This window comes from Malaclemys terrapin, chromosome 4 (assembly GCF_027887155.1).
Source record: "Malaclemys terrapin pileata isolate rMalTer1 chromosome 4, rMalTer1.hap1, whole genome shotgun sequence".
Classification (NCBI taxonomy): domain Eukaryota; kingdom Metazoa; phylum Chordata; order Testudines; family Emydidae; genus Malaclemys; species Malaclemys terrapin.
The window spans coordinates 101,454,854-101,473,616 of record NC_071508.1 but is presented as its reverse complement, the minus strand read 5'-3'; positions in this window follow the sequence as shown (position 1 = coordinate 101,473,616).

Sequence of the window (18,763 nt, the reverse complement as noted above, 5' to 3'; positions counted from 1 at the left end):
TTATGTTTGGACTTTAATACCCTAGAAGAGGTGGGACTCAAGTATGCCATAGCTGTACTTAGTGTCTAAAGTATCACCGCACCAGACCTCATGAGAGGCAGCAACTGATCATTAGAGTTTCTGCAACAGGGTGAGTAGGGCTGTGTTGGGCAACAAGGGGGCAGGCCCTGTCACATGTTATGCACATTCTATAGTTCATCAAGCAAACTTGGCAAATAGCCTCCTCCTATAATCAACTCTGATGCTAATATTTGCAAGTATAATTGTGCTACATTCATTAATGACACACACACAAACAGTGACCGTGCTAACCAATAGCCTGAGCAAGATGTTGACATAGTGTTGATGGCAATTTTAGGAATATATTTTTTCCAATACAATTTTACCGAGAAGCTTATAGATGAGATACAATAAAAACCCAAGTGCACATCTGGCCAAGCAACAAGCTTAGAAGAAAAGAGATGCAATAAAGACTGTGAAAAAAGGTCCAACCATTTTACACTTCCAAGCCAGTGAAAGCTAAACAATGCAGTATAAACAGTATAAAACTAAACACTATAAAAAGATTAAACAAACTTCAACAAAATCCACAGCTTCCCTATCCCAATTATCTACAAGACTAATAAAATAAAAACCCATGGAAACTAACTCATATATAACCATTTCTCATAAAAAAAGAAGAGGAGGAAGGAACCCCCATCCTCTTTGATGTAAGAGCCCTGTTCATTGTGTTCATGCATCCCATTTAGGTTGCCACCCAACCATTGCTTGCATTAAATTAGATGAATATTTTCTTTATAAGATAGTTCTGAACACCTGTGCAGAGTAGCAGGAATGTAATTGTCATATAAAAACAGAATTACTAAGATATTTTTGCTTTGCTAGCATTAAATGCATTGTAACTTTTTTTAAGTTAAGATTGCCAGTCAAAAAGACAGTGCTAATAGTTCTTAAAAATTACCTTATTTAAAAACAAAAATCTCTCAAAACCTAGAACAGTTTAATGGTCCTTGATGTCTCAGAATAGTTTGTCACAACTGACAAAAGGGAACTACCTTGAGTTAGCAGATCAGGCAAAGACTTAAGCACATCCTTTAAATACTGTGAGTTGTCTTGTTGAAATCAATGGGATCAGTTCTTCATGCAATTCTAGGCTTCTCAGTAGTAGAAAAAAAACCCAAATCTATTTCCATGCATTTTATTCATATTAACTGGGTTCGTGTCCATTTTATGTTAATTTCCCATGGACCTTCAAATGGTTCAGTTTTATTCCCACTAATGATCACAAAAAGCATATTTTACGATCTCACATCAGATAACACTTTGTATAAAAAGGGAAAAGTTTCCCAAGGCCGTTTGCCAGAATCCTGGCACAGAGTGCAGCTAAATGTACCAGATGCAGATTGATCTAACTGCACACACACATAACTACCTTGTGTGCATATGAGGAGAGAAAGAAAAGGAGCAATACTTATACTCTGTGGAGAAAGGAAAGGAGCAAAGTTCATTCTCATTCTTTTTAGCTGCAAGGTAGAATCTACCTTTATTCTAAGGCCATAACCCTGCAAACACTTCTGCACATGCCTAACTTCACTGGTACTATTCAGCTGTGTAAAGTTAAGCACAAGTGCTTGCAGGACAGTAGCTTGGGTTACCACTGACATCATCCAGTCTTTTTAATAGATTAGAGAGTAGATTAACATCATATTTTTTGAGGACTAGCTTTTTTAAATTCTATTTTTTTAATATAATCATGGCTAATAAATATAATGTACACATGTGTTGTAAGAAAGTAACCAGAAAAAAAACAAATATATACACTGTGACCCAGATGCACACTTAGACCCTGATCTTTCGAAGACTCCCATGAAAACAATTATGAACCAAATCAGCTGGGAGGAAGAATTTAATCAGAAAAATGTGATTGATAATTGGGAATCGCCTTCTCACACTGGAATCTATGAATCTATATTCTTCATTTTACACTGTGTAGGTAGTCCCAATTAGAAACACATGTGTAAGTCTTTTTCAGACCAGGGTCTTACATTGTATGTCCCTTTTTTACTGTTGCAGCTCTCATTACACTGCTATACAGCCAAAATGCTTCTGAAATAAATGTAGTCAAACTTTACTAATTCTGGGTCACTGAGAATGAAAATGATGCTTAAAATTGTTGATTGGCTTAGTTTTCAAGATATGTTATTGGATCAGTATATACGACCCTTGACTTGGGAATGGCGGAGGATAAGTGAGTTATAAAGGGAAGGGATCTCAATTGAAACCAGAAATGACTAAAATACATCTTTGACTGGATCGATGAAAAAATCTATGACTGGGTTTGGACAGTACTTGCTGTGGAAGCAGAGAAAAGAACTGACAGAAGGGAACTGTAATGCATGACGTTTGTTAGCAAGAGTCAGGCTAACTGTAACCCTGATAACGCGAGGTTTGTAGAAGCGAGGATTGTGTGAGGCGGGTGAGAAAGAGCTGTGTAAGAAGTTATGATGACCTCAGCATAGATAAAGTGTAGAAGACCTTGGGTAGATAAGGTATAGAAAATAATTGTATGTTGGCAAGAGTCAAAACAACTGAGGAAATGAGATATCAAGATGGCCTATGTATAAACAAAAATGCTGCTGTCCCTCATTATTTTTGTAATGAAAGGTATAAATGCTTGCTGTAATTAGTTACCAGGGAGAGAGACCTGTTTGCTCTCCCTCTGCACATGTGAGAGTTAATAAAGTATCTGACTTGCTGTACCAAAACAAATAGTGAGAACTCAGTTTTTCTCCGACAATTTGGGGGCTCGTCCGGGATGGCAACGCCCGCAGAGGCACCGGCAGCTGCTACGGATCGTTCCCCTTCGAACCCCATGGCGCCACAATAGAGGTAGGAGACCTTTTGAAATCTCTATTGGGGTGTCGGAGGAGGACTGTCCGTGGGGCCGTCTGCCCCTGTTGGGCTCACGCCATCCGAACTTATTGACTGTGCAGCAAGGTCAGATGCTGAGCGGCGTAATAGGGGAATTGTTTGCCGCCCCCTGTATGCATATGCTAGGTGCATAAGGTTTGCACCTGTGTTGAGGGGTTGTTACCGCCTCAAGAGGGGTTTTTACCGCCTCAAGTGATGCATCGAGGTACTTGGGAATAGTACCTGGAGGTACTCAGGAGTAGTACCTGGTATAAGGCCTTGGTGTGTGTGTGGTCTGTGTGTGTGTGTACACCAGTGTGAATTGAGTGTTACCGGAAGACGCCCAGAGTACTCTGCGAAGTCTTTTGGCTCGTGACCAGAACTACTCTAATGCAAGCCCGGTAACTAGAGGATCTTTTAGGAGATCCGACCCACGGTGGGCTAACTCGGCCTGGCATCGTCCGGCGAGGAGGCTACCTGGGTCTAGGAGTGTGTGAACCCATCTTCCCTCCCCTTTTCCTCTCCGTGTGAGCCACTGACAGTCTGATCATCTCACTGGATGCAACAGAGTAAGCGGCGCCGTCTCTCTGAGACTAGCCGACGCTCTTTGCTGAAGGGAGGTGTAGGAGGGTCGTGGCCATCCTCGTTAGTCTCTCCTGTGTGAATACCCTGTAGGGAGAGATCCTTAGTTTATGTGCCGCTAGCGCGGACAGAGCATCCTCCTCCCTGTGTGTGTGATTGGAAAATGGGTGGGGGACAGTCTAAGGATTCCCTCTCACCCACTAAGGGTACCCCAGCTTATTTCATGTACGTACATTATGGTACTAAAACCTGCAGGTATTTAGAGAATTGGAATCATTACACGCGTGAAAATTCATCTAAACAATGCCCACTAGAAGGTACCTTCAATCTAGATAAGATCATACATCTCAGAGGAGCTTTTAATCACAAAAAAAGCCTCTGACACAAATGGGAGCAATTTGTCTATTGAGGAAAGGAACGGGTTAATTTGAAATTCAGCTTGGTCCAGAGATAAAGAGAAAGTTAATCTGCGTTCAAGGTCAAGAATCAATGCAGACCAGACTAAGTATAAAGAAAAACTGCTTTCGGCCCCAGCTGACTGTGAAAAAATATAGACATAGTCAAACCAAAGGTAATACAAGTTAAAGTGCTGAGATTACATTTGCAAAGCTTAACTGTCCAGTGAGATCCAACAGTCTGCCTTTGCGACCCTGGAGCTGGCGTGGTTTGGGGAAGCTGAAGAAGCCACAGGTAGCCGGCCTGGACTGGAATCACTGAAAAGACGCCCCAGGAGACCTCAGGGTGTAAAAGAACTGCCCTCCCAAGAGAGGAAGCAAGTTGGAGATTGCACAGCACCTTCTCTGAACGTTATACACAGACGTGGCCAGTCTGGACGTACGTGTGTGAGTATGAAAGTGTGCCTACTCTCAGCCGCAGTAAGTCTGAGAACCGGAGAGGGATTTAGCATTCCTCTTTCCACCCCGGCTGACCGGGAAGGGTGTCAGGTGGATCTACCCCAGTCGTAGCAGGACTGGGCAACAGAGAAGTTGGAGAAAAGGGAAGAGTTGTGTACTTGATAACTAGAATTGAGCAATTAAGAGCAGTGTGTTTGCCACAAGAGAAAATTGAATAGTTAAATGCCAATGGGCAATGCGTTTTGCCCAAGTGGCAAGCCTCACGGGGGAGGACTTGGGTAGCCTTGTGAGTAAGAAGATAAAGAGAAGAGACCAGGAAGGGTGGGGGCTAGTTAAGAAGCCCACCCTCCTATCTAAATTGGTAGTGAAAAAGCTGGTGCCCATGGAAGGGACGGTTCAGCGAGAAAAGCAGGATCGGGCCCAAGCGGGCAGGCAATAGATAGAGAGATTGGAGAACAGGTTGGAAACTTTGAGGGCATAGTGGAAGGAAAGGAGTAAGTAATTATAAGCATGGGGATTTCAAATCCCCAGGATAATAATTGAAATGGTAAAATGTGTGTAAGACAGAGTCTTTGTACCAAGGTGCAAGGCTCTCCTTTCTTCTGCAGAATAAAGCAACTCTTCCTTATCCCTGTCTGGCTGTTATTGGCTCTCAGCTAGGTGGACCCGATATTTTGGTGACAGTTAATGGCGACTCCGGTTAATGAATTTCTGTCTTATACATTTAGGTGTTAGGTGTGTGGATGGAACTGAGCCTCTCATTCGTAATTCCTCAGAGTGGAAGCCATCGCGTGCAATGAAGCTCTGAGATTGAATTGGGATCCTTCTGTCCCGTCCCCTGTAGTGGTCAGTATTAGTAGAAATTCCTGTAATAGGATCCTATTAGGCCATAATTCCCTCTGTTCTCTGTGTAATTCTCTGTTAGAGTGTCAGCAGGCAGATGGGTGGGTCTCTGGTAAAACTCTAAGGATAGCCCTTTGGATTATATGTTAAGTAAATGGCCTTTACCCGGTGTTCAGGAAAGAATAAAGATTTGAATTTGTTTTTGGGTAACAAAATAGCAGATAAAAGATCTGGTAAAAAGAGAGAGAAGGACAGTGCCCCTGGCTCTGTGTGGTCGAACTGTCACTTTACTAGGGGTGCATGGAGATTTTGTAAGCACAAAAGAAACAGTTACACCTTGTGTAGAAATTGATGTGGCTAGTGTTGTGGAAATTGAATTGTGGATAGGATGTGCATTTTCCCCAGAACATGTGCAGTGTATATTGTAGCAGAGGTAAAAGAAATGCAAACCTACCAATATAGGTTGTGTTGTCTCTTTCAGATCACTGGGTGTTTGAAAGCAGGAGTTAGAAGTAAAAGGCAATCAAAAGTCTGGGAAAGTTAATTGTGACTTTTTACATAAGAATTTTTAAGCTGTGGATAGCTTTGGATCTGGAAGCAAGCCAGAAAGCATCTGTATTAATGCAATTTTCTAACTAATAAGGTAGAAGCCACTGAAACCTGGGCTGCCTATGAAACAAATACAAAGAAATATGGGGTAATTCCTCTGTTTTGTCTAAAATCAACAAGAGTATGTGTGTATATAAAGGAAATATTTTAAGCAATGACTGACTACCCAGAAGGGGTAGACCTCTGTTCTTTTGTCTTTCAGATCATCAGAGAAAACGGATGCCAGCTGAACAGCATTCAATGTACCATGCATTTACTGGTACAATAGGAATTATTTTTGTGTTCTTTGTCCTGTCTTGTGGTGTTTGTCTTGTGGCCAGAATTGTTGGGTTTAATATTTTCATAAGACAGTCTAGTTCAAAATTAAATAGAAGGGTTAAATCAAAAAAAGCAGATACTTGTTTTATTCAACTTGGAATACAAAAAGTGTTTGGATAAATCAGGAAAATGTGATATACTAAAGTGTAATACAGTTGCTTAAGTAAGAAAAAAAAAACTTCATTGGCCAGATTTTTTTTTTTTTAATTGAAAAAAATTGTTGTTAAAATTTGCATACCAACAGTCTTTGGAAGCAAGGACATGGAAGGTTAACCCACTCCCCATATTGCCCATGGGATCCTTCTGGCTACCTCAGATTTCTAGCCTGGGGAGGGAGGAAAGCTATTGGACACCTGAGGTTGTACTGAGTGGACTCCTCAAAAGTGGGTGTGCTTGTCCTGGTTTGTTGGTCCAAAGCTCTGTAATAAAGTTATTTTACTGGAAGGGTGTACATGGCATACATTGAATAATAAGACTAATGTACTGTATAATGGCAATGTGTATGTGTTCATTGTTGGGAAAAGGTGTATAAGTGAAGAGTGGAAGTTTCCTTTGTAGGTTAAAAGAAGCCAAGAAGGGGAGAAGGAAAAAGAACAGAATGAGTTAACTGAGAAAAAATAGCTAGCAAGCTCAGTCCAAAGATAAGATGCTGGCACCATCCAAGGACACTGCCCACAGCTAAGACTTGGCTGATAGCCAAGAAAAGGGGGGCCTGAATGTGCCCAAGCAACTATGAGATCTGAAAAACACTGCCAGGCATTAATGAAATGTGTTAGGTTTCTTTTCTCACAGATAAAAGAAGTGCTACCCAAAGACCCTAGCAGCCCTGCCATTCATTGAAACAAGGAGACTGAGTCTACGTAAAGTCTATCAACGAAAGACTGCTTTGGCTCCACACTGGAAAGGCCCTTTCCAAGTCCTGTTAACCACCACCACCACTGTGAAGTGCCAAGGACTACCTGCCTGGACCCATGCTTCTCACTGTAAAAAGACCCCTCCACCTCGGGAGGACTCTCCGACTGATGATAAGCCTATTTCTCCTTCTAGCTCTGCTGTGTCTTCTGGACAGCAGGAAAAAGAAAGAAAGAAAAAAAAAGACAAGGTGAAGTGCTAGTAACCTCTCCCTTGTCCACTGACAGACCTACTGTGCCTCTGGATTTTTCTAGAAGAAGCAAAACCATTACAGGGTGATGTGCTAGTAACCTCTCCCCTGTATGATGCTAAACCACACTGTTTCAGGAAAAGAGAAGAAGGAACACTTGCTTCATTGAAACCACAAAGTCCAGGGATTCCTGACTACAAGAGACATTAAGAACTGACCCTGGTGAAGAAACAAAGAATTATACACTGGCAGGAAGAAACTTGTGGGACCCATGCTTGGGAATGTGGTATAGTACTACACCAAAAAGAAATGTATTAGGATATCAATGAACTGTGATTAACACTACACTAGGGACTGTTAAATTTTCATTACCCTTATCCAGTTTCCAGATTACCTCTACATACCCAAATTGCTCACAGGGGGCTGCCATTAGATTAGCACAACAGAGGGCTTGGGTTATTTCTTCTAGAAAGAAGAGAGACTTGACCGGATCCCTGTGGGATGGGGCCAATAATGCAGTAGCAGTCTGGAATATTTTTAAGAACCAGGAACATGATGAGAAATTGGGCCAACTAGAGAAGGCCATAGGCCTTGTTTCTGGAGCACAACTAACCCAGGTACAGGCTGGAGTTGGTGAGTTACATGTTATTTCTGCCCTTAGTTCAATGACCCAGAAGTTGCTGACAGAGATGGTATTGAATATCACTGAGGCTGGGAAGGCATTGCAGTGGGATCTAGCATGCTCAGAGATTCAGGATTTCTTGAATGACCAGCTAATGGCCATTCGGAATGATCTAGAGCACCAGGCTTGGCCCACTGCCCTTACAGACACGTTAGGAGTACCATCTGATCTGTGGCCATGGAGACATACTTGGAAACTTTCTGGGTGGAAGTGTGGACGTTCTCAGTGCTCCTTCCAAGCATATGGACCGGTTCAGGGGGTGTGGGCTCCCACATACCGAATCCTGCCGGGTCCATGGGGAGGATGCATGTGGGATTGGGTAATTCACCGAGACATCTGGGAAATTAGACCTCCTGGTATGCCCAATCGATTTTTAGTCAGTGCTCCTGGGATTACATCTGACATTTGGGTGGGGTTAGGGAGACAATGGACATTTTGGCCGTTACAACCCCCACAGCTTCAGTGTATCCGTAAACTGAAGCCAGGAGAAGTTGTTACTCTTCATGACTACATTTGCTGGGAGGGTAGGGGACAAGGAACTACCCTGACAGGACACTTATTTTTTTAAGCTAATGATAGCTGTGTGTATGTTAAAGCCACTACATTGCAAGACATACATTTTAATCTCACTACCACTGCAGGCAATCATATCATTTATTGGCCTGCAGATAGAGTTTTTCAAGTAGCCCTTAGGTTCCAGATACCCTTTAATTGGACTAGCTTACTATCTGATAGATTTCAAAATTTGCTTTCATTGTTACCTGAGATTCAGAAAATCTCTGAGGTACAAGGGCAAATTCACATGCTTCAAAATGTATATCAAGTAGAAAAGTATGCCTTTCACACTGCTTATAGAGTAGCTACCTTATGTACTAAATATGATGTATTGTGCTTTATGACAAAGGCTGTACAACAACCCCATTATAGTATTGCTATGGGAATGTTATTGCTTGTATTGTTATTAGTTAGCTTAGGATTATGTTATTGTTGTTGTAAAAGACGTAATAATAGTAATACCTTTCATGTTCATGCTAATCATGCATTGTCATTGCATCCAATCAAAACCCCTAAGGTTGAAGCATCTGATTTAGAATCAGAAGTCCAGGACTTGATGCAAATAGAGATTTGAGGATGTTTGTTGTACTAGAAGTACAAAAGGGGGGGTTGTGGAAGCAGAGAAAAGAACTGACAGAAGGGAACTGTAATGCATGACGTTTGTTAGCAAGAGTCAGGCTAACTGTAACCCTGATAACGCGAGGTTTGTAGAAGCGAGGATTGTGTGAGGCGGGTGAGAAAGAGCTGTGTAAGAAGTTATGATGACCTCAGCATAGATAAAGTGTAGAAGACCTTGGGTAGATAAGGTATAGAAAATAATTGTATGTTGGCAAGAGTCAAAACAACTGAGGAAATGAGATATCAAGATGGCCTATGTATAAACAAAAATGCTGCTGTCCCTCATTATTTTTGTAATGAAAGGTATAAATGCTTGCTGTAATTAGTTACCAGGGAGAGAGACCTGTTTGCTCTCCCTCTGCACATGTGAGAGTTAATAAAGTATCTGACTTGCTGTACCAAAACAAATAGTGAGAACTCAGTTTTTCTCCGACATTGCTTTTTAGGCAAAACAATGAATGGTGCAATCTGAAGCTGGTATTGCGTCATACATGATATGAATTGCATCATGTTCTTCCTAGAAGTCATGGATGATGCAATCATAACAAAGCTTACATCACTCTGCTGAACAAATTGCCCTATATCAGCTCTAGAAATCATACAGTGTCGTGCTCTCTTATTTGTCAGTGTTTGATTTTGCAAAGGGACACATTTCTGTTTAGCCAAAGTGAGCAGAAGATGCCTCGTACTTGTGTGAACAGTGCAGATAACTTCTGCTATGTTTGTGGTGAAGTGACTTTTGCATCACAAAAGCGCAGTATAACCACTATGGTTAAGAAAGCCTATCACCTTTATTTTGGCTGCAAAATTGGAGATCAGGACAAGAGGTGGGCCCCACACATATGCTGCAACACTTGTGCAACAAATCTTCGCCAGTGGTTGAACAGGAAAAGGAAATCTATGCCTTTTGCAGTGCCAATGATTTGAAAAGAGCCAACAGATCATACCAGCAATTGTTACTTCTGCATGGTGCCTCCAGTTGGGAAAGGTGTGTCAAAGAAGAAAAAGTGGACTGTGCATTATCCAAACATTCCATCAGCTATATGCCCAGTACCCCACGGAGAAGGACTGCCGGTTCCTGATGCACCAGAATCATTCTCACTTGAGTCAGACGAGGAAGAGGATGAAACTTCTGGTCCTGAACCATCAATGTCACAGGACCCACATTTTCTCCCATCCTCCTCCTCTGAACCACACCTCATAACACAAGGTGAACTGAATGACCTTGTCAGGGATTTGGAACTACCCAAGAGTAAGGCAGAGCTGTTGGGCTCCAGACTACAGCAGTGGAATCTCCTGGCAGGTGACATTAGGGTTTCCATGTTCCGTGACCGTCAAAAGGATCTTGTCCCATTCTTCTTCATGGAAGGTGATCTTGTAGCCTGCAACAACATCGATGGTGTGATGGCAGCCCTCAACATCGTTCACGATCCAGATGAGTGGAGACTGTTCGTTGATTCATCGAAGACGAGTCTTAAAGCTGTTTTACTGCATAATGGCAATGTTTTGCCATCAATTCCAGTTGGTCATGCAGTCCATATGAAGGAAACCTACAACAACATGAAACAACTTTTGAGGTGCATAAACTATGACCAACATCAGTGGCAGCTTTGTGGCGATTTGAAGGTTGTTGCGCTCTTGCTTGGTCTGCAGACTGGATACACAAAGTACTGCTGTTTTCTCTGCGAATGGGATAGTCATGCAAGAGATTCCCACTACATCAAGAAAGATTGGCCACTCCGACAGTCATTGGCGCCTGGGAGGAAAAGTGTTCAGCATCCACTACTTGTTGAATCAAGGAAGATTTTGTTACCACCCTTACACATCAAGCTGGGTCTGATGAAGAACTTTGTCAAGGCCATTGACAAAACACAAGCAGCTTTCAAGTACCTCCGTGGAAAATTTCCAAGGTTAAGTGAAGCTAAGATAAAGGAAGGTGTCTTTATTGGTCCTCAGATTCGTGGAACTTCTTCGAGATGATGCATTTGACCATGCACTGTGTGGCAAGGAAAAGACTGCATGAAAAGCCTTCCAGTTCGTGGCAATAAATTTTCTCGGAAACAACAAGGCAGAGAACTACAGGTTGTTGGTGGGAAAACCTCCTCAAGGCATACAAAAGCCTTGGCTGCAACATGGCACTAAAGATACATTTTTTGCACTCTCATCTAGATTTTTTTCCACCAAACTGCGGAGCAGTGAGCGACGAGCACGGCGAGCGATTTCACCAGGACATTGCAACAATGGAGAAACGCTATCAGGGCAAATGGAGCCCATCAATGCTTGCAGACTATTGCTCAACAGTGACAAGAGATGCTCCATTTAATGAATACAAGAGACAAGCCAAGAAGCGCTGAGTAGACACTGAATAGAACTAAACTATGTACATAATAGTTGTTTGCCTTTTGTTTCATAATAAATTTTATTTATATAACCCTTTTGCTGATTTTTAAAGTGTTACATAAACAGGACAGGTGAAATATTATCATGTAAAGCAACCATAAACACATGAAAAGACCTAGGTTTACAATTTATTATTGAAACTCTACTATCTACACAATATACATAGACATAAAATGTAAAAACTTAAATATCTTAGAAACAGTAGCCAATCAGTTGTTTTAATTGTCATATTTGAATTCAGCACATCAAAATACATAATAAATAGCACATTTTATCTCTGAAGCGGACGACTTTTCAAAAATTGTAGACCAATGTTATTTTAACATGAATTCTATGTTTGGTGTTTTTCTTCTGACTTCTGTAGTCAAATAATTATGAGAATTTCAGATTATTTTTTTAAATGGAAGTTTCTTTTCCTCATGGTTGTGAATAGTTTGACCACATAGAAAGTGTGAAAAATCAGGATGGGGGTTGGGGGCAATATATAGGTTAATAGGCACCTATATAAGAAAAATTCCCAAGTATCGGGACTGTCCCTATAAAATCAGGACATCTGGTCACCATAGTTGTGAAGCAAAACTGAACAGTGAGCCGTAAAGAAATAAACCTAAAATCAAATTAAAAAAACCTCCTCTATTTATTGTTTTAATCTCATGATTCTTAAGAAAATCTCATTATTTTTGAAGCAGGGGGAGTGGTTGATTCATGATTTTTGAACGCTTGTGATTGGGACAGCTGCTCTATGACCTTCTGTGATTTTAAGTCAAGTTTATAGCATGATAAACTAAGTATGTTCTTAGATTACAATATTTTGTTCTTGTTTATGTTCAAAATGTTAATATCATAAAAATGTAGGATTGGGAGGGACCTCAAAAGGTCATATGTTCCAGCCCCCAGTGCTGAGACAAGACCAAATATACCTAGACTATTCTTGACAGGTATTTGGTAAACCTGTTCTTAAAGACATCCAATTATGGGGATTCCAAAACCTCTGTTGAAAGCCTATTCCAAGCTTAACTATCCTTATAGTTAGAAACTTTTTTCTAATATCTAACCTAAATCTCCCTTGCTTGAGATAAAGCTGGTTCCTTTTTGTCCTACCTTCAGTGGACATGGAGAACAATTGATCTTTATAATAGCCCTTAACATATTTGAAGACTGTTATCATGCCCCCCACCCCCATCTTCTTTTCTCAAGACTAAACATGCCCAGTTTTTTAATCTTTCCTAATAGGTCAGGTTTTCTACACCTTTTCTCCTTTTTGTTACTCTCCTCTAGACTCTCTCCAATTCGTCCACATCTTTCCTCAAGTGTGATGTCCAGAACTGGACACAATACTCCAGCTGAGGCCTCACCAGTGCCAAATAGAGCAGGACAGTTACCTCCTGTGTCTTACATAAGACATTCCTGTTAATGCACCCCAGAATATTGGCTTTTTTCACAACTGCATCATATTGTTGACTCATTCATTTTGTGATCCACTATAACCATGGATCCTTGTCACCAGTTTTAGGAGGGGAGAAGGATGGTTTGAGCATTGGCCTGCTAAACCCAGGGTTATGAGTTCAATCCTTGAGGGGCCAATTTGGGGATTTAGTCGGGGATTGGCCCTGCTTTGAGCAGGGGGTTGGAATAGATGAGGTCCTTTCCAGCCCTGATATTCTATGATTCTACTCCCTAGCCAGTCATTCCCTGTTTTTTTCTTCTTAAGTGTAGTTTTTTTCACTTGTCTTTATTGAATTTCAACTTGTTGATTTCAGTCCAATTTGTCAAGGTCTTTTTGAATTCTGATCCTGTCCTCCAAAGTGCTTGCAACCCATCCCATCTTGTGTTATCTGCAAATTTTTGTAAGTGTACTCTTAACATCATTATCCACGTCTTTTTATTCCATCAGTCACTAACTCTCCACAATGGCTTCAAATTATTTCCAGAAGGGGATAAATACTGTTAGATGGTTTAACATAGAGAAAAATATAATAAAAGTACTTTTACAGCCTTGTCAATTAGAAAGAACCTCATCTCCATTCTAGCCCCTTTATACTGCATGAAAAAAGCTGAAGTGGTGTAAAGTGGCCTTTAGTAGCTCCATTGCCAAGCATGGGAGGAATCCCCTGTAGCAGCCACTGTGGAAGACAGGCACAAAGCTGCCTCCCAAAGATTCCCTCATATGCTCCAGTGAAGGAGCTGCCCTGTGAGTGGGCTGATGATGATAGGGGCAGGGACCCCAGCATGCAATGCTGTGGAGAATCTAGGCAGTGCTGCAACCCAGAAGGCAGCACCCTGGAGCAGCTGAGGATCTGGAGGGTGGAAGGTGTCTTAAACAACAGGTGTCTGCTGCTGGAATGTGAGTTCTGTGTTGTGCTTCTTAGTGTATGTCTGCACTTCGAGCTGGGGTGGTGTGATTCCCAGTCCAAGGAGACATACTCATGCTAGCTCTGATTGAGCTAGTGCACCAAAGCAGAGCATAGTCATGGCACTGTGAGCGAAACTCAGGGGTAGCTGTCCCAACTACATACCCATCCAGGACCCCAGGCATGTACTTGGCGCAGCCTCCCACCATTTGTGCTGCCACAGTAGCACAATGCTTCTATCAGAGCTAGTGTTGGTATGTCTCCTTAAACTGGGAATTACAACCCGAGCTTGAAGTATAAACATCTCCTTAGGGTACGTCTACACAGCAATTAAACACCCGTGTCTGGCCTGGCTCATGGGGCTCAGGCTACAGGGCTATGTAGACATTGGGTTGTTAGACCCCACAAGGGGGAAGAATCCCAGAGTCTGGGCTCCAGCCTGAGCCCCTCTAGCCTAAGTCATCTGACCTGGGCCAGCCGCAGCCATGCCGTGGGTCTCTTATTCCAGTGTAGACATACCCTTAGAGGCTTAATACAGAATCTCACCCACTGTCAATACAGTTTAATTTCTGGCCATGAGATCTTTCTAAAATTATTAAATATACTTAGAGACTGAAAGTCCAAATAAAGTCAAGTGCTTAACAATAGAATTATTGTAGTATCAGGTCCTTAATAATACCAGAAACATTGGAGAAAACTCCTTTCCATGCATCACTGTCTATCCCCAATTGTAGAACAAATACTAAGTGTTTCTGGTTCAGTTTAGTCACTGATAATTCCATTTTATGTAGCTCTCTTATGGTTCAGTGAGACTAGGAATTTCCCTACATTTTTGTTTCCCACTGTTCTGATTGTTGGTATCTGAAAAGCAAAACGGACAGTGGTGTGTGCATCTTTGTCAGTAATTCATAGGTCTAATTTTAGTTGAATGCAAACTCCAGACCATCCTACATAAACTCACATCTGAGTAAATTATTTGTGATCCACACATTAATTTATACCAACATATCAAAGCAACCTGGAATCCTCTAATATTTATCAGATGTTATCTGATCTAGCTGGATAGCTGATTTATACTCTAAAGTTCCCCAACTCTGGATTATCTATGATAAGGTGATATGCATCCTGTAGTCAACACACATTGTTTAATTTGTTTCCATGCAAATTGGCCTTTTCTGCCTTCTCGAATTCCACAACGCAATCAATAGCTACATTTCAAATACAGTTCACAACTGCCTTGTCTTAGTAAATCAAGGACAGCTTCAGCATACTATTTTTAGACTTCCCTCCTGGAGTCTATTATTATTGTACTGTAGCAAAGAATTATTTGTTCCTTTATTTTCCAACTGCAGGCTACACATTTTTGCTACCTTGTCATTCTATTAGTATGGATCAAAATGTAGAGAGGGCTGTCATTATATGCAATGCATTTTTATATATAGAAAATTGTAAAGAGGTTGCTCATATTTTTGTTCTACAGCATTACAGTCTCACAATTTAAAATACTGTACTTAAAGTATTTTTCCATTGTTTTCAGGAGCCAATTAAAATAATTTAGTGACTCACTGGGGAATCGTTACTCAGTTGTTGTCCTACTGAAGGCAATTGATTATGTGGTGGGACAAATCTCCACCCAGTCACGAAAGGGTTAAAAGAGCTCCTCTGGGCACAATCAACCCCTGTGAAGCTTGTCAAAGCTGGAAGTGGGTGAGTCCTTAAAAGGAAGTATCCTTATTAAGCACAGGGTGGCACTCTAAAGAAGCAGAACTGCAAGTCAAAGGTCTCTGGCCAAGGGAAGAATGGGTTGTGGACCAGAAAAATAGCTTGAGAATTTTGGCTGTCCAGGCACTCTCAGAAAGGAGAAGGGATGGTACTTTCTCTTCTCTTCCCTCCCCGTAACTTCCCTGTCCAGTTTCCTGCAGGCCTGAGACTCTGCTCTTTGTGAGCTGTGGAAGCATGTTGACCCTATAGACTGCTTTGGCTCCTATTTCCTCCTCCCTCCACTTGCTCCTCCAACCCCATAAGAGGGCAGATGCTCTGACCAGCACACCTGGAAGGATGTGGCCTGGACCATGGAACAGGAACAGAGCCCATCTTCTCTCCATGGGGGCCTAGCAAGATTTAGCCTACTACAGACTACACTGAGTAACTGCTCATCAGTATGAGCTTTTTAATTTGTCCCATGGCTTGTGAATATGTTAATTGTGTAGCACTAAACTGCTGTGTAAAAATGTCTTTGGAAATCTTATGCTCTAACTTTCTAAGAGTGTAGGCCAACTAGTTTTCTGTAACAGACTTGCATTCTTATGTGCACCTGTATTTGCATGTGATAATCAGTTAATTGTGTAAACAAATGCAAGTGTTGGTATTTTGTGTAGGTTTCCACTCAATGGCTAGTCCACCTTAACAATATATCTTAAAAGTTATGGTATGGCAACAGCTATTTATGAGCACTGTAAAGATAGCTTGTTGCTGGCTTGCAGCTTGTGTCTTATTTCATTTATGTGTTTCCATAGAAAACTTCCCAATTTGTAGTAATCCTCCACACTTTAGAGATCTGGCCATATGTACCCAGTTACAATGTTGAGCAAATTTGTATAGCTGTGCTATCAGCCCCCTGAAAATGTCTTCTATCATCTCCTGAACAATGTTGCTATGATGCACCTGACTTTGTTTCTGCTTCAGTCAGTTGGCTGTAGCCTGAAACTAGTATATTTTTCAGCTTTTCCATTCATACAATATTATAGCAGGTATAAAATGCAGTTAAATGCTAAAATACAAAAGTTTTTAATGAACTTTAGATTCAGGGCCTAAGTGAGTCTTAATTAAGCTATTGATTTCCAGCTTTCCCTAACTCTAAGGGTTTTCTCGATCCACACTCATAATAGCTCCTTCTTTCACTTGCAGACATATATCATCAGTCAATATTCTGTAGCTGCCCTCTTCTTAGGGGCAGTCAATGGCTAGATCTGAGTCTCAATTTTACTGTTAGATCTGGTATATTCTTATTGAAGACAATGAATTTATCAATTTACACTGATGTAAATGAGGTCAAAATCTGATGTGATGATTGTGCAGTCTGTACTAATGCCAAAGTGAGGGTTTTTTTTTCCTGGCTGCATGAACTTCACCTCGAGAAGTATTCAGATGGGCTACAAGCTTTCTTTGGCTTACAGGCTAGTTCTAGAGGTCAGGCACACAGGGACCTACAGTGAGAAAAAATATCATTTTCCTCAGTGAAAATGATTTAGAGCAGTGATTCTCAAACTTTCTGTATTGGTGATCCCTTTCACACAGCAAGTCTCTGAGTGTGACCCGTTGCCCCCATACATTAAAAACACATTTTTTAGTATTTAACACTGTTAAATATAAAGTACTGGAATGGAGGGGCTCAGGGCTCACAGCCTCATGCATGGCCAGGCTAGGAACTGACAACTTGCAACCCCCATGTAACCACTTCACAACCCCCTGAGGGTTCCCAACCCCCAGTTTGAGAACCCCTGATTTAGGGGGACATGGGAGACCTCAAAGGTAAAGTTGTCACCAGTCCAGCTTTTCTCAGGACCTTTTTAGAGAGAGCTATGCTGGGAAATATGTAAGGGTGCTCAGTACACACTGCCAGTGGTCCAGTTTTATGGGCCTAGCATCATCCCAGATGATTTTTTGTACCTTGGAGGTAGCAACCCTACTCCAAGGATATAAGAGTGACAGGAGCCCATAGGGAATTAATACATCTCTGACCTGTGTTAATTCCTTATGTGGTTTCCAAATAGAAATCTAGGGGTTGTCAGAGGACAGTGCAATAAAGAGGGGCCAATCCCTTGCTCAACCCAATCCTGCCTCAAAATTCTGTGGATGTCCTTCTTCACAAAACCTCCTCTGAGGAGCTTTTGTTAGCTGCAAGGGAGAGGAGAAATTGCAAGGAGATAACATTCCCCACTCCCATGTGACTAGGCAGCGATCCACCTGTGAAGGGGACATTTCAACACAGTATACTATACTTTGAAAACCAGATTGCTTTAACCCCAGATAGCAGAAGGTAACTGGGAAGGAATACACAGTTTATTTACCTTACCCCTCCAAAATCAGCCACTGATCCACCCCCCCCAAAACACAGATCCTCAGGAACTGTTGGAGACTGTGGCCTTTCTGTGGAGACCTTGTACCCCCATGATAGCTCTGGAACCCCAATTTCTTCCCTGTACATCAATCCAGTGTAATCCTGCAATATCAGGGTTAGTGTGTTGCCATTGCTGCCTGCAGAATTTCCCTCTTAGAGAGATCCCCACTGCAGAGCGGGTCTGCACAGATGGTAATAGTCCCAGGCTGATAACTTTTCCTGGTAATCTCCAAGCTGGGAGGAGGGAAAAGATATGCATCCCTCTCAGCTTCACCAATATGTAGCCACCTATTTACCCTTACCCTGTGAGAATCCCACCCACATTGGGCATCCTCTCTGGGGTCCTAGATTGTGCCACAGGGTATGTTTACATTCCAATGTACACTCAGCATTCAAATTCAGACTCAAACCTAACCCCCCCTTCCATCTACACACAAATCGTGGTAACCCAGAGCTTAGACCCAGAGTCTCAGGACCTCATGGGGGTGGAGGGTCAGAGCCTGAGTCAAGCCAGGACCCTGGGTTTGAGCCCTATTGCATTGCAGTGTATATGCAGCCCAAATGGACTTGTGCCCTGGGAGTCTGCAAAAGTATTCTACAATCCTGCGGACTGATGATTTGTCCTCTGGACAGTCAAGTTTGGACACTCAGATTTTTCCATACTGCATCACAACCAAAGGGCTAGAGTGGCTATATTTTGGGAGGGTGCTAGGAAATCTGGGGAGTGGGGGTTGGACTTGGGCCCTCATAATGCAGTCCAAACACTGGAGCCCTAGGTTGGGACCCAGGGGTCAACAATTCCTAAACTGGGGTTACAAA